Source organism: Lissotriton helveticus, chromosome 3_1 (genome assembly GCF_964261635.1).
Source record: "Lissotriton helveticus chromosome 3_1, aLisHel1.1, whole genome shotgun sequence".
NCBI classification, from domain to species: domain Eukaryota; kingdom Metazoa; phylum Chordata; class Amphibia; order Caudata; family Salamandridae; genus Lissotriton; species Lissotriton helveticus.
In genome coordinates, this window is record NC_136061.1 from 360,117,860 (window position 1) to 360,134,071 (window position 16,212).

The 16,212-nt window shown below is 46.3% G+C and overlaps 1 protein-coding gene across 1 annotated transcript in view; it reads left to right on the forward strand.

Moving 5' to 3' along the window:
- Positions 1-7,991: 7,991 nt before the first annotated feature.
- The window catches only part of NUFIP2 (nuclear FMR1 interacting protein 2), a 137,384-nt gene continuing 129,163 nt past the window's right edge, over positions 7,992-16,212 (forward strand). The window contains exon 1 of the mRNA XM_078680058.1: positions 7,992-8,314. The gene's annotated coding sequence lies outside the window, so the exon portion shown is untranslated. The remainder of the gene's footprint in view (positions 8,315-16,212) is intronic.

The window sequence follows — 16,212 nt, forward strand, 5'->3', positions numbered from 1 at the left end:
CTTCTGAGCCCTCCGGAACCCCAAAAAGTCAGAGGTTCTGCCTTCTTGTGCGATTTTCCATATCCTCTAGCTTGTTTTCCAGACTAGTTATCCTTTCTGCGTGCTGACTGGATACCGTTTCAGTTCGCAAAGAAGCTTCCTCAACAACTCTCTGCTTAAGCTCCTCAATGTCTTGAGTAACCCCTCCAAGTTTGCTAGACAGTTCCATCAGGGAATTTTGTAATTTATTATTGTCTTCCCTCAGCTGGAGGAAATGTTGCTGCCCTTCTTGTCTACGTTTGACACAGTGTAGTAACTTAAGATTAGGATATATTGAGAGTGCACCCCTGTCACTTTTTATTTTAACTTCTTGTCTATGGGCCATAAGGGTCTTTAAGATTAGTTCAAATGAGGAGGGATTTTGGCCTGTGTCCGACGATCCGGGCAATTCATCATCAGTGACTGATTCATTAGAACCTGAAACAACAGGAGTTAAAGTTGGAGCCTCCAAGATATCTATAGCAGGTACATCCACAACAGTCGCCTTTGAAGTAGCATTTAAAGTAGTGGTTTCTGTAATGCTAACAGGCACACCTGCATGGTCCAGGTTAGTCAGTTTTAAACCCATCTGTCCAAGAACGGGGGAGGTCATGTTATCGGTTGTTGGTAGGGCACTTAGTCAAATTGAGGTCCTCGAGTGGGTTGGTCCCAGATAAGCGCAGGGCCATATTTTTGACCCCTCCCTTTGCTCGGATCCATTTACGTAAGGGGCTTTCGTCCTGAATAGGTTTAGCGCGTAAAGTGACAGGAGAGACGAGTTTAGTGGAGTTACCAATGACCTTTTTAAGTTTCGTTTTGGCTTTAACTTTTCCTTTCGCTTTCCTGCGCATATAAGATTTTGTAATTCCCGGGGCTGTATGGTCTAAATCATCCTCATCCTCCTCGTAGTCAGCGCTCAGGTTCTCCTCTGCATCATTTATCACCAAACCCCCATTTTCAAATCTATCTGTAACTATATTATCAGCCGTTTCGCAGTATAGTTCCTCTGTGCCCAATCTAGCAGGGACTAACACTGGCGTTGGAATCAAGTCCACTACTAAATCTGCATCAACTTCAGTTCCATCCTTAGAAGTTATAGTGGTTTCATTATCTATTCGTCCAACCACTGTATCCGCTTTCAGATCTAGTTTAGCTCTTGGTATCTCTAAGGGAAGTTGCTTAGCTGAAGGGAGCAAGATGTCTCCGCTGGCTACATCAGAAGGTAGTTCACCTGAGGTAGGGAAAGCTTTGGGTTTCTCGCTGATTACCCCTGCAGCCCCCATCAGCAAAGTGTTAGCTTCACTGGACACATTGTTACCCAGATGTCCTTTACTAGAAACAATGTTATCTTCATTAACTTCCACCTGAGAATCCACCATTGTAAAAAGTGGAGCACAAATGAGTTGCTTACCCGCTGGAAAAACAGTCTTGACCGCGGTCTTATCAGCGGTAATAATCACAGTCTTCTCCATAGGTGCAAGTTTCTGCGTGGGCGTTTCCCCACAGGCACCTTTCCCTGCTCGAGTGGCCCGCATATTGATTTTCGGAGCCATGAAAAGCATCCCACTCTGCTCCTGGGGAAGCAGTACCTGTATTAATCAAAAAGTACTCAAGCGTGGCCTTTTCCAAAGCAGGTACCACCCCCTCATATATGAGGAGGGCACGTTTTAATGTCCACCTGAGATTGGGCTTAACTCCTGGGACCTGTAATATCGTGGTAATAGCTGAGTGGTCCGAGATATGAGCAGGATGATGTATAATCTTTTTTATATTAAGCGCTAGGCCGCTTTCCACCAGGAATTAGTCCAATCAGGAATAATGTCCATATTTTTTTACTATAGTAAGTGTACCCTCTCGGCAGGCCCTTTAGATGTCTCCAAACATCTACTAGCCCTAAATCTTGCATCATATTTTTAAGGGCACATATTGTTTTAGGCGCTGGGGCACTGTTCCTTATTGTGGAGCATTCCAGAACAGGATCCAAAAGAATATTAAAATCCCCACCCAAAAGTAAGACTGATGACCCTAAGGGCAGCACTTACTTCTTGGCTGGGGGGTAAAGAAGATGCTTGGAATCGGTTACTTCTCAGATTTGTCTCCCAATTTGGAACTCACCAGGTACACCTGAATGCCTCCAAGATAGGTTGAGTCTCCCATTAAGGAGGGCGCAAATTGAGGTATTGGGGGGGGGGAATCTCCCGACATTGCAGGGTATAGTGCCGTGGGAAGAGCAGGTGGCAAAAACAAACTGTTTTCTCACAAGATTTAAGTTCCTGCCGTTGTCATCTTGGGTGGCGGCGGCCAATGGACAGGAGATCGGAGGGTTGTGGGAATTTGATTCAAAACTGCAAGATGAGGCCCGAGGAAAAAGGAAGTTGTGGATTGGTTCTGGACGTTCTTAGAAACTGAAGATAGGAAGTTGCAAGCTCCAGACTCGATATGGAAAGGAGTTATCCAGATGTCGGAGCCACACATAATCTGGCAACATTCCTTAAAAATACTCTACAAGTTGGTCAAACCCGCCAATCTGAAACAAAATAATTTTTTCACCATCAACAGGCTGTACTGGTCGCCCCAGAAACTAAAAGACACACAGTTGATGGATGGAATGCAGAACAAATCAAAACATTCACCCCCAGTCAAGAGATCTGGGTTAAATCTGGGCGCAGGATCAAGACTGATTTGCATATGGCTGGGTCCAAACTGGAATGGCATGGGGAGCAAAAAAACGATGGATTTAGGCCCAGATCTCGGTACAGGGGTGAATGTTCTGAATTTTGTACATCAATGGTTCTTTTCGCCCCAGAAACTAGCTACGTTCTTGTCAGAACCGATCCCAAGATGTTGCAGATGCGGCACGTTAAGAGATGATGACCTCTATATGTTTTTTGAGTGACCAAATTTACAGGAGTACTGGCAGGATGTGGAGAAATTCGTCAATGATATCTTCGGTTGAATATAACAATAAGCTCAACATTGGTACTGATGAGGATTGGCTCCGTCAGTCCCTACCAGCAGTTAGGAGGGATCTCCTGTTATCTTTGATGCCTTTAGCCAGGAGAGAGATTTGTAAGCAATGGACGAATCCTCTTCCCCTTAAGAGTCTTAATTGGCTACAGGCGGTTAAAACGATATGCAAGATGGACTCTGGTGCTGAGGGTGGCTCTCGCAGTGAGATATGGGACGATTTCTAAAGATCCAAAGATGATCTGGAACTGCAAGGTCCTATGATTACACCTGCATGAAACCAGTAGCCAGGAAACTGGTAGGACTGGATGACCAGGGCCAGATGTTCAACTGCAAGTGGACTAAAAATAGTATATGTCGCATAATACGGCGTGGTTTTGCAGACATTGTTGATATGAGGAAGAAAAAAAAAGATTCTGGAAAAATCATCACTTTACTTCCTTGACATACAAGGTGAGGATGAGCGTACTCCTCCTGCAGAATGGCATCTCTATCCTTTAAGTTAAGGATGAACGCTATAATCAGTTTGTGTGTTTGGGCATAAAGGCGCGGTGAGCCCGTTCCACTACAAACCGTGTGGACAATTGCTCTGGGGGCATCCAGGTCATGATCAAGGTCTCGATGCAATGGGCCACCTGGGCAGGTTCCATTCCTTCTGGTATACCTACAAAGCGCAGATTATTCCTGTGAGAGCAATTTTCGGCATCTTCCGCCCGTGTGTGCTTAGCCGTGTGGGACAGTAGACGCGCTAGCTGGCTCTTCATTGTTGCCATATCGTCCTCAATGGTGGAAATTCTGGAGTCTGTTTCAGCTACCCTGGCCGTTGCATTGTGGACATCTTGCCTAATGGGTGAAACGTCAATTCCCACCTCCCCTATCTTGTGTTCCACGGAGTCTTGGAAGGATTGTATGGCCTGAAGGATAGTGGCCAGTTCCTCTTCCGGTGGAGGTGGCGTACCTTGGGTGGTGCCGCTGACGCCGGGGTTTCTGGTTGTAAATTGTGCCATGCGGGTCTGGGAGAGAGGCGGTTTCATTACCTTACCCTTACCCATGCTTGCATAGTCAGCATTCACCCCCAGCAGCAGGAGTGAGGGAGGAGAGCACCCCCACCTGAGCCAGCCCACGCCCACAGCCAAAGTGGCTGGGTTCTGTCTATTCAGAGGCTCGTGCTGCACATGAGATATCAACAAGCTTAGTTCCCAAGCATGTGGTCCCTCTGGGTTTTCTCTTGTTGATCAGGAAGTGTCGGGCTCCGACAGGTGTTCGACTGGAGAACCGGGTGACTGCGCCTGTGCTCATCTCCGGGAAGGCTCTGGCTGCCGCATCTCGTCAGATGAAGCCCCGCCCCAGGTATCAGAAGCTCCCAAGGGCTTCGCCCTATTCTTGGGTCATTAGTCTGCACCGTTCCCTTCTTGGACTACTCCCGGATTGGAACCCAGTTAGGCATATACCACCAGCCTACCCGGGCTTGTCACGATTCTCTTCCCCAAGGCTCTTCTAGTAGTGGATTGTAGCCACCAGTTGTCAGGGTGTGAGGTCTGTACAGTTTTCCATATTTCTGGGGAGCCCCTTCGCTCGTGTGGCCCCTTTTCACACAGCAGGTGGACGAGGACTGCTCTCCAGTAGGGGGTATCCTCCCCTGATGAGCAGGGACAAGTCTAGGTGTACGCCAGAGCAGCGTTCAAGATTGGCTGTGCCCCACACAGGGATCCACTGTGGCCACTCTCCTTTACAGCCCTTCAATCAGTGCTGGGGCCCATGGGCCCGGCCCATGTCTCCACAGCTTCGTACTACCGCCTGTGCTCTTGGCTCACCTCCTCATCTGGGTGAGAGGACAGCCGCCACTCTGCATTCCGAGCTCCGTCGGCCAGCCTAGCGTTGGATCGGTTGGGTGTTGGAACGAGAGATCAAGAAGAGAGAGGGAAGCACCTACCTACGATTGTCTCAGTCTGAAAAGGATTGGGTGGGTGCAGTACTATTCGGCTGGCTGAAGCTGTCCGGTGTATTTCTCCCTGCAGCAGTTCCTTGAAGGCAGTGAGGTCGCCCCTCCAGCGTTAAAGGGTGCCTTGGCGATTTGAGGACCTCTACGTCAAGTCCTATGCCTTCTCTGGGGGGGAGGGGGTGATGTTCCCCGTCAGCCGGTCCGCTCCAGGCCCAAGGTCCCTGCCAGGGGCAAGCCACAACCTCCTCCTCGGCGCCCCCTGCCGGGCCAGGTCAGCAGAGTAGTGCTAAGGGGGCCTCTTCCAGCCAGCACAGCACAGGGTCCGAAAGATCCCCGCAATGCAGGTATCTCCCCATAACTCCGCTCTCCAGGTGGCTCCGGCCTGACGTGTGACAGGCCGTCACCCTGCAACGCTGCGCTCTGGGAGGGGAACTGAGGCGGGAATGCTACTGCCCCTCAGCTCTCTGCCCCCGATCAGGCCTTACACCTCAGACCAGGGGAGCTGCCTGGTTTAGCGCCACCTTCCTGGTCAGGAGCAGGCGGATCAGGGCCCGCGATCTTTACTCACGCAGCTGGCACAATATTCTCTGTTGCACCCACCTCGACCAGGCCACTAAAGTAGTTTTTCGGGCCTCCTCCAGACAGAACGACCCAGATGGTATAACAGCTCTTGTCGGAATAGCTCAAGAGATTCCCTGTGTCTCGCGACTCATCAGTTTGAGACACGGTGGTTTATGGCCTTTCCTCCGTTTGAGTGCCAACTCACCAGTTTTATACAAGCACGACTGGTATTTATTTTAATACCTCAGAGCACCCCACTTCATCCTCAAGTTAGATATGGGCAGGCAATCTATTGCTGAAAAAGTCAAGCTCTGCTCAATATTATTCTGGATGAGAATTAGGCCCACTGCTGAACTGCTTCCATAAGCTCATGCCCTAACGGAAGTCAGACATATGGATTAATTCAACAAAATGAGCTGGTTGAGTAGGAGGAGATTATTATTTGATATTGGGTTACAGGGAACTTGGGAAAATACAGACTTCTCATCGCTCCCCTCAAAATGCAGAGTAAAATCATGGTATTGGGTAGCTCAAGTTGAGCTTGCTACCATGTCTTGGGGGAGCTTAACATCTGAATTTATAGACTACAAACTGGATAGTTCTTTGAAGAGTTACCTAGACATTATTCAAGTACCAAATGATAGGAAACTTTACATCCAGTTCAGGTTTGGTACACACCTACTGAATGAATTTACAGGCAGATGGCACAGTAAACGATATACATATGGACTTGTTTTGGCTGCAAAGAATCTATTGAATCTGTTGTTCATGTAATGTTTGCTTGCACGGCATACACTTACCCAAGAGCAAACAGAGTAAAACCTATTTGAAACCAGCTGGGAACTCACCATCATGTAGAAGCCCTGTGAATTTTAAGATCTGAAGCTAGACCTCCGTTCACTTGTGCCATTGCCAAATTAAATATATGTGGGGAATCAGGAGAAAAGCTCAAAAGTCCGGAGTGTGTCAATTTTAGATGTCTACTAATTTCTATCTTTTTAGTAGAACCAGTGCTTATTTATTTTTAGGATACGCTTTTAATGCAAGTATTTTATCTTTTTTATTTTACATAGTTTTATATAGCGCGAACTTGACGCGAAACAGGTATCAGAGCGCCATAAATAGCACCAGTTTCATTACATTAGGACTCATTCTTTTTTTTGTTAGGCACAGGGAGAAGAGTGATTTGCCCACAATCACAGGATGTTCAGCATCATTGCAGAGACTCGAGCCCAGTTCCCCTGTTTCGAGGTCGACCGCCTTAGCCGTTAGGTCAACTCAGGATGTTGCCAATTTCCCGGGATGTAAGGGGGCACTAGGAGATAAGCACAAAAGTCTAGAAATTGTTAATTTTATTACATGTCTATTTTATTACATGTCTATCAGCTGTACACCTTTGCATCTTAATTATCTAGACGGCTCTGCGTCTTTTTATTTATAGCTATGTTCTTATAGCTGTGATTTCTAAAAAACTTTTAACCATGAGATATGCTTTTATATTTTAACTCCTCTGTGCTTTATTACTGTATGGATAAGGAAGATGTGAAAACTTTTATGGCATGCAAGTCGAAATAAAGTATTTATGTACATATATACAAACATTTTAATGCACGACCGCTACAAAAAAATAATCCAATTAGCAGGTATTTCTGCTTTTTGTCACTACATACTTTAAACAGTAAATGCCTTAATGGTCCTGCCCAATAAATAAAGTATATAAAGCCTGAAAGGCATGTTATAAATATATACTGACAATGTCATACAAACTTTTACAAAAGACCCATGCATGGGTCTAAGAAATATTAATACGAGAACAGATGGTCGGTAGTTTTCTCTTGAAAAGCTGGCAAGGATCGCCTCGAAGACGAAATAACGTAATTCCCTCCGAGTATCAACAATACTTAGAAAAGCCGGGCGCTACTAATGAAACCGAATACGCGTGTAAAAGTTAAACTGACACTCAACCCGCTTGGCTGGAACGAACGGCATTGTTGTAACGGAGATTGGTCTCAATTAGGACTCACTCCCCAGGTACCTAACGGCACGCTCCTGATAAATCTCTTGCTGACACGATGGTCGATCCTGACTTCAGCACGCATGCCCCCGCTCCTCTTCTACCCAACACCCTAGTTGCGTTTCGCCTATCGTCAGCACTGATCGATCTGTAGATTGAGGAGCTTCCTCTTATGGCGCTGGACTTCAGACCTTCCCAGGGTCAGTCAACTCAAGAGCTCCGGTACACACGGGCGGCAACACATGCTTCCTCAGGAAATGCCCCGTGGCACACACAGCATATAACGCAGACCCAGCCAAGAGCAGCTGCCACGATCTCTTCCGGGACAGCTGAGGGCAATACCTTCCGTAGCGGCAGGACTTCTCTTCCGGGCCAACAGGAGGAGCGGTTTCTTCCGGGGCGGATGTGTTGGCGTTTCTGGGCGGATCAATATTTTCTAACCTATCCTGGGCTTTATTGGGCCGGTCAGTCATCAAATCCCTCCCTAGTGCCGTCCCTTTACCTGTCAATCACTATAAACTAGCTTTCCGACAGCCTCTCCCTGTCTTTACGTATTGAAGTCGGTTAGACTCGAAAGCAAAGTGGAGACAATCGGCTTTTTTAAAGCTTTGCTGTCGGGGGCGGCGGGAGGTAAGGCCCGCGCCCGGGAGCCTCCCGCCGGATTCGGGAGGGCTGGCATGAGTGCACCGTGTCCTCCCAGTCGTCCCTCTACCCTCCAGCCCGGCACTTACCGCCCAGCCGCTCCTGGATCCTGTCAGCTGTGAGGAGCTCGAGTGCTCTTGAAGCTAGAAGATAAATAAAGACGCGTATTGGTATGTCACAGCGCTTTAATCCACGTCAGCTTGTTGGGCTTTCCTTCCCATTTCCCGGGAGCCTCAGCCAAGGCCTAGTTGTTCGCCAGGAGCAGGGGGGCTGGCGCAGGTCACAGAAAGTGCGAGGTGCAGAATAGAGATTCCCTTTCAGCCTGGCCTCTGCTTGTCCCCAGAAAGGAGTTCAGGAAAGCCTCCAGTGAAAAGCGAGATTGAATGACACTTGTAAATAGCACGAAGGTGTCGGATTGGTAGAACGGTTCACTTACAAATCCGCTTTAGCTTCTCGCATCTACGTTTTCTTGGTGACTGCATACATCCGCGCTTGGGACAAGGTCTCACTTTTACATAGTGTATGTAACCCAGGATTTGTCATACGGAATCGAAACTGTCTACTGGTATTTTATTTTATAAGTAATTACCTTTTAGAGACCACTCAAGTTTCCTTCTTTAGATCTAACACCCGGTGCTCAGTAGCTTTCAAGCTATAATGTGTTTTTATTACACAGAACCAGCCAAGCCTTAAAATATCTGGCATGTAAACCTTGCAACAAACCCCGAGTAAAATATACTATTTAAAAAGTGTATGTATTTAACACGTGGAAGTGTTTCACCTTAATGCATTAGATCATATCTGTATTAAGAGACCTTTATTAAAAAGTAGAGGTTTTTTTTTTAAACGGCTCTGCGAAAAATTGTTCGGTGGCCTGGATTCTCATTATAAATGGGACAGTGCCATAGGCTATTAAATCAAACCTAATCGAGTGTTTTTGTACAGGACATATGATGCAGAACACGCGTATTTGAAGCTGGTCTCATATGTAACAAAGAAAAGGACTCGCATAAATCAGTTATTTGTCTAGGATCATACAGTTTGGTCAAGCAGTAAACCTGGGATTGAACCCAGATGTTCCAGTTTTTCGCTTTGCAGTGCAGAAGATTTGACTCCCAGGCACCGCTAGGAGCCCTCAGTACTGAGGAGGGCTGTGTAGGTTAGGTGAAGCAGTGAGGTGTATAGCATGATCTGAAGTGTCATTACATTTGTGTAGTGTTATACCTGATCAGGGCCTCCCTGGCAGTGATGGGTCCTGTGAGCAGTTGGTAGCCAAGATGCCCTGTTGATCTTACAGCAGGGCTCGAGTCGGGGTACCAGGCGGGTGGACGGTGTTCCCACACTTATTTTACTGGGTGGACGCCGTCCCCCCTGCCAAACAGCTGGACTTCATTCTTAGGCCTCTCTGGGACGAGATCGGAGCTCACAGCGTGCTGCTCACTCACTGGCTTCTCAGATGCAATCACATCTAAGGGGTGAGCGAGGGGAGGCAATGAGCCCGATGGTGCAAGCCACCTACCGTGACGTTACTTCCTGCCGTGACGTCACTTCCGGTGACAGCGTCCCCCTACTTCTTTTTTTAGGACTTGTGCCCTGTCTCTCAGTGATACAAAGAACGTGTATACACAAAGGAGTTGAGGTACTGATGAAGTCAGTAAGTGGGAGACTATATCTCGATCACAGATTGATCAACTCTTATCATCCTACTAATTTCATGTGTTGATGGCTCTTCAACTATATATAATTCATAGGGTCATCAGGGGAGGTAATGTGCTAGCCAGACACAGTGTAACACATGAAATAGCTTATTTAGTGTATATGGCTAAAAGGTGGGCAGTGACCATGGACTGAGTACGCTCCAGGAAATATGAGAAAAGCTTACCTCAAAGTGAGAGAAGTGTAGTTCTGTGATAATTGGTATTGTGCTTAAGAGGTCCCGGAGAGTGCACCACTAAAGTCGATGTAACTTGCAAATAATGAAGGGCACAAGGCACAGTTAAGGAATTGCTTCAGTAAGTGGGTCCAGGCCATTCGCACCATTCAGAAGAGTGCATCAATATATTGTTTGTCAGTTAAGTATGTAGATTCCAATTTTTGGGGACAATTCTTTTGCTGAGCAATGGTGCTTGTGCTATTGTGCTGCTGAGGACCATGCATTAAATAAGAGGGTTGAAATGTCAGCTTTTTTGGGTTGATATGGTGATACATTTTGACATTGTTTGAGGACTGAGGTATGTCTCGCCTACATACTGTCACCAGTTCAACTTCTATTTTTGTATATGCACACGGTTTATTTCAGTTTTATATAACTATGTGATCACACCTTGACTACATTTAGAAACTGCATTAAAGTATGTTAACAATTTACTTTTGAGATGTTGGCGGGTATGGTATTATGGCTATGGTATCATATGCAGATGATACCCAAATGGTAATTACCTTCTCTAGCAATACCAAACTAGACCAGGCAAAATTCCAAGGTGACCATACAGCCATCTCTGAATGGATGACCAATAACTACTTGCAATTCAACTCTGCAAAATCAGAAGTGCTTTTGGTAGGTCGGGATACCCACCTATGGGTCAATCAATGGTGGCCTAAAGCCCTAGGCTCCCCTCCCCAGCTGAAAAGTTTGGTTAAGAATCTGCGAGTGATGATGGACAGCGCCCTCTCATTTGAACCGCAGGCTAAGGCAGGGACCTGTCTTGGTCTCCTACGGGGCCTAAAACCCATGCTGGGACTATTCGATGCGTCCACCCGACACTTTTGGACTATTGTAATGAGCTACTACTTGGCGCTAACAAAGCCGTGACGAAAAGGCTTCAACGTGCACAAAATGCGGCTGCCTGCATGCTCTTCGCACTACCTAAACACTGTCATGCTGCCGACCTCTTACGACCGCTTCACTGGTTACCTATAGAACAGAGTTTACTTCAAGACTTTATGTACCACACATAAGATGCTGCATGGCCTGGGTCCGCAAATCCTGACCGATCTATGCTCGGTGTATACCCTGGCTCAGGCACTGCGCTCAGCGGACCTGCACCTGGCCTGTGTCCCCCGAGTATGCCGGACCATAGATGGAGGGCGCTCATTCAGGGCATTGACCCCGCCTCTGGAATACCATCCCTCTTGCTGCCCGCGGCATGCAAGACCACTGTGCGTTCAGGAATCTGATCAAGACATGGCTTTTTTCCAATTTCTAGTAGTCCTCCTCTCTGTCCGCCTCTACTCTGGGTCAGCGCTGGGACGCCCCGATGCTGGAGCAGCCATGCGCTCTATAAATGCTCATAACATAACATATGCTTTGTTTTGAGATGGATTTTATTTACTTAGCAGCCACATATTTCCTATACATGATATAATTCCTGGTGAAAACACCATTCACAGTAGTTGTTGTGCAGTAATTGATGCCCCAGTCTCCTGTTTGTTTTAAAGGATAGCTGCTGGCGTTTTTTATTTTTTATTTTTTCTTTAAACATTTTTTTTATTTTTTACTTAAAACTATTATGGTGCTACCAGGACTCAAGAGGTGACAGTCTGTCTTAGGTAATGGAATTAAAAAAACTTGTCATTTCAAGGGACTAAGCATAAGGCAAGCTTTGCTGCATTTGTTTAGGTCTTTTATGCATAGTTAATATCTAAACTTAGTGTCAATTCCAATTACCCTGAGACAATGTAAACATACTGAAATGTCAAAAAGTGGTATCTATTAACAGTGAGTAGACTGACTATTGTACATCAGGGGGTGTGCATTGGAATGCAGTGCGCTTTCCTTGCCGGTTCAAGGGGTGTCGGATTTAATAAAATATCTACTTGTCCATGGGGCAGTTTGCTTCATAAATCTACTTGTCCTGTAACAAAATCCAGGTGCTCCTTTGGTGCCGTGTAGTGCAGCAACAAATTATGGCAGCAATGTCATTCTGTAAGAGCTCTGACATAACCTCTTTGATTATGCCAGGTCTCATACCATAGTAGTGTTTGAATACTTGCAATCCCCTCATGTTGCCACGTTTCCGCAGATCTACATACTGGGGTTGATGGTACTGAGAACCAATAGTTCTAGGGTTAGAATGCACTTATGAGTCTGTGCAAACCTACTAACTTGCATGTTTTAAGGGTTTTCAACAACTCTTCCCTAATTTTTCCCATACTGAGAAAGGTTGGAAATTTACTCCTGAAACGGCAGACCTAAACCTTCTTGGAGAAAAAAGTGGTTGGAGAGAAAATGTACTTGCAAACACTCATATTTTTGCATGAGCAAATCTACACATGCATATTTGCTCATGGTAAAATGCAGTTTACAAATATTTTCTATGAGTACTATTTATTGACTTACTTCTGTAATTCTAGGGAATTCACGAAAGCTGTATCGCTGCACTTAATGCAAAGACATATACCATGGGTGCACTTTTGAGACTTTCTTTAATAATTGGGCCCCTAATTTGGTCTGGCGTTGACCGTGACCTTTGGTGTTTGTTAAAATTCTGTCTCTCTCTCTCTGTATCGGCTGGCTTCACTGAGTGACAGCATTCTGCTCTTTCACAAGGAGCATATCGTCACACAAAGTAGTTTTGTTCAGTGCCAGTAACTACTGTGTCAGTGTATGCTTTTTTTTAGAGTAAAAAAGCTATTTTTGGTTCTTCCAATGTTTTATAATGGTGTGAGCCTGGCAGCTCCCACACCAATAAGGTTTTACAAAAACCATGCGAAAACTAGTCACACATTGACAAAACTAAAAAGCTGACCACCATTTTCAGACCCACTGGCTTTGCCAATGCTTGTTTATTTTTGTTTGCCACAATCTTTTTGCAACTGGTTACACTGATTTCCCATTATGAATATTTTTGGGAAATACTAGCATGCATCAACACGTTACTAAATGATGCTGCAAAACCTGGTACCTGAAATTTTACAGTAGTTTGGCAAAAAGTTTTTTTCTGCTTTCATTTTTTAATGAACATTTTATTTTGAAAGCAAGGAATCGTCAATCTTGCTTTCAAGCTTCTGCAAATATTTGCATCAAATCAGAGCGCATTCTGGGAGCTTTATACATAGCCTCACATTGCTAAATTTTGAAAATGTTTGTACACATTTTTAATCTAGAACCACTGTCAGTAGTGCAGTCCGAGATTACAACATGTACTTAGAGCGCTCACCCTAATAATAAAGGATTTAAATTAATGAACAATAAATACAAGTTTGAGCAGCATTAACATATGGACACAAATATTACCGTAACCGCAGACAATGCCCTTCCCTGATCCATAATGTGCTACTGCAAACTGGCAGCCAAAGGGTTTGTGCTGCAGGCGGTTAAGCCTACTTGTCCCAAGGACAAAATACAAATGAAAACTTGTTGTCCTTGACCTTAACACCTATTCGCGCCACTGTGCTGGAGAATTGATGAGTGGACGGGGTTCGGACGGTCTCCTGCTGTCCTCCGCACATGCCCACTGTGTTCGTCGGATGGCCGGGGGGCTGTCTGGCGCATGGAACGGGTTAAACAATATGTCCTGGGCGTCGGTCTATAGGAAACCACATCCCTGCGGTCCTTAAGTCATGGCCCATAAAAGGTCTCCAATGCCAAGGTTATATATGTAAGTGATTTGCCTGGGATAAGGGGCAGCATTCATTGGAGGATGATTTCTGGGCAGAGGGAATGAGAGTGCAAATGCCCTGATCTAGAGTCTATGTACTGCAGGAAACCAGTGTTGGGAGCTGTTCATGGGTGCCTTGAGTGGTCTCATTTGCAGAGCCTGCACATTCTTAGACCTTGCTCCACAGTGCAAGGATTGAAAGCAACTCAGTGCCCTGTCATGCATAGCCTGCTGACTTTCATGCAGTTACTGTGTACACTGCATCTCTGTGGCCACCTAGGATAACAGTCCATCTCGGTACCTCAGCCCTTTTTAGGTCGGGCCTAGCGCCTCGCGTATGCGCTGCCCTAGGAAAGGGCCTCTTGGAATCACTCCAGACTTCCCAGAGACTTCTCCGTGTGGGTTGGACTCCTCCCACACATTCCATTGTCCTTTGCATGTGGCTTTCAATAATCAAAGCACGCAAATGGCCAAAGACGAGTGCATGTCCCGCCTTTCCTCTAATCATTCACTCCCATGGTCTTTGGGTCTCGGGAGTGAGCAGGGGCGTGCAGGCTGGCAGCTGGTCGTGGATTAGTTTACTAATTTATATAACCTCGCTTTCACGTTCGCGGCTGCGCTTGTCTTGTGCTAGTTAAAGGAAGCAAACAACAATCTACATCAAGCAGCCTTCATTTTACACACAGACAGCCGGCATTTCGATGCCTTTGGTGTCAAAACACAGGCTCGGCATGGAGCATTGGGGAGTTGGTGACGGTGAGCGGGCTCATTGCAGTGCACTGGGTGCAGGCTCACTTCGAGCACATGCAATGCCCAACAGAAACTGTCAATTTAAGGTCAATTTACGGTTATCCCACAGCATTTATTGTGATGTTACGCTACCAAAACACACAAATGACATACCATGGCACCCTATAAAAGTGACACTTTGTCTCGCCCTTCACCAGGCAATGGGGCATTGCGCTACATGCTGAGGCACTACCCCCTGTGCTGGCGGCGCTTATTACCCTAGACCGGCCATGCTTCTCACATCAGCTGCGCCCTCACTACAGCCGCTGAAACCTCTCCCCGACGTTTAATGCTGCCACCATATGGAGAGACAGAGCTCTTCTATAAACCCAGGAAATTATCAACAGTTTTTCACACATCTACCTCTTTTTCTCACCTACTCTTCTCTATTCCTACAGTATAACCATCAATAAACTTCTGAACTGTGACCCTCTTAGTGACTCGCAAGTTCTTAGTGACCTGATTGCATGTGAAACTGATATTCAAACTTTTCTTTGGTCCAGTTAGCATTTAATGTAAATGTAATGTGGAGGAGTGTGGCTCAATGGTTGGAGCGGCAGACCCTGATGCAGAGTTCTGGCCAGGGACCAGAGTTCGATTCCCGCCTGGGCGGGGTCTCGGGCTCAATTTCCTCGGACCTGTTAATTCTCGCCTCTGTGCCTATTCTAATCACGGGCCCCACGCTGCAACTCTGGGCAATAGCTTGCTTATCCTCCTCACCGGCCCCAACAGCGCTAAGGATGCCTGGCTTCACACTGGGGGTGCCCAGGAGTGGACACTTCACAGGGAAAGCCAGGAGGGGTTCCACAGCGGTATGAGTATCAGCGCCAGGAAGCCGAATAGGCGACACTGCTAGGTGACCGTCTGGTGACAGTGCGCTCTATAAGTACCATGACATTTACATTTACATTTAATGTAAAAGCGTACTTGTATAGCGCAACTATCACTCCAAGGAGCATCTTGGGGCTGATATGGAAAACCAGAGATGGAGACAGAGCTGGTTTACTGCTACTAACAGAAAAAATGGGCATTTAAATAAGAGTTTTACAAAGTATGTCTGGTGCACTATAAATCCAGATTTTAAGTGCCTTCCTACACGCAGCCTCAGATGCAATCTGGCGAAGCTGAGGTGGAAGTTTATTCCATGCCTTAGTGCCTATGACCGCAAGTGATTTTCCTCCCTTTGGCACCAATCTGAAAGTTGGAATGATCAGCAGGTTTGCGTTGGATGATCTTAAGCTACAGGAGGGAACGTAGCGCTTAAAGCCAGTTTGAAGGTATTGGGGGCCTCATGAGTGAAAGGCCCTGAAAGTAATGATAAGGACCTTAAACAAAACACGTTTGTGAATTGGTAGCCAGTGCAAGATGTCTAATGCCGCCGAGGCAGGTGATCTCCTGGGCCACTTCAGTACCAGCCGTGCAGCTGCATGCTGGACCATCTGGAGCTTGTGCATAACTGCTCTGTTGGTTCCAGCATAGGGGCTGTTACAATAATCCAGCCTAGATGTGATTAGGGCAACAGCAACAGTTTGCCTGGCTGAGTAGGGGAGCAAGTCGAAGAATTTCTTTATACTTTTTATGATATGGAAACATGTGCCCGCAACTGCCAGGGATTGCTGTTTAAAGGATAGGGTGGTGTCAAATTTTATTCATAAGTTCCTAGCTGCATTTATTGTATT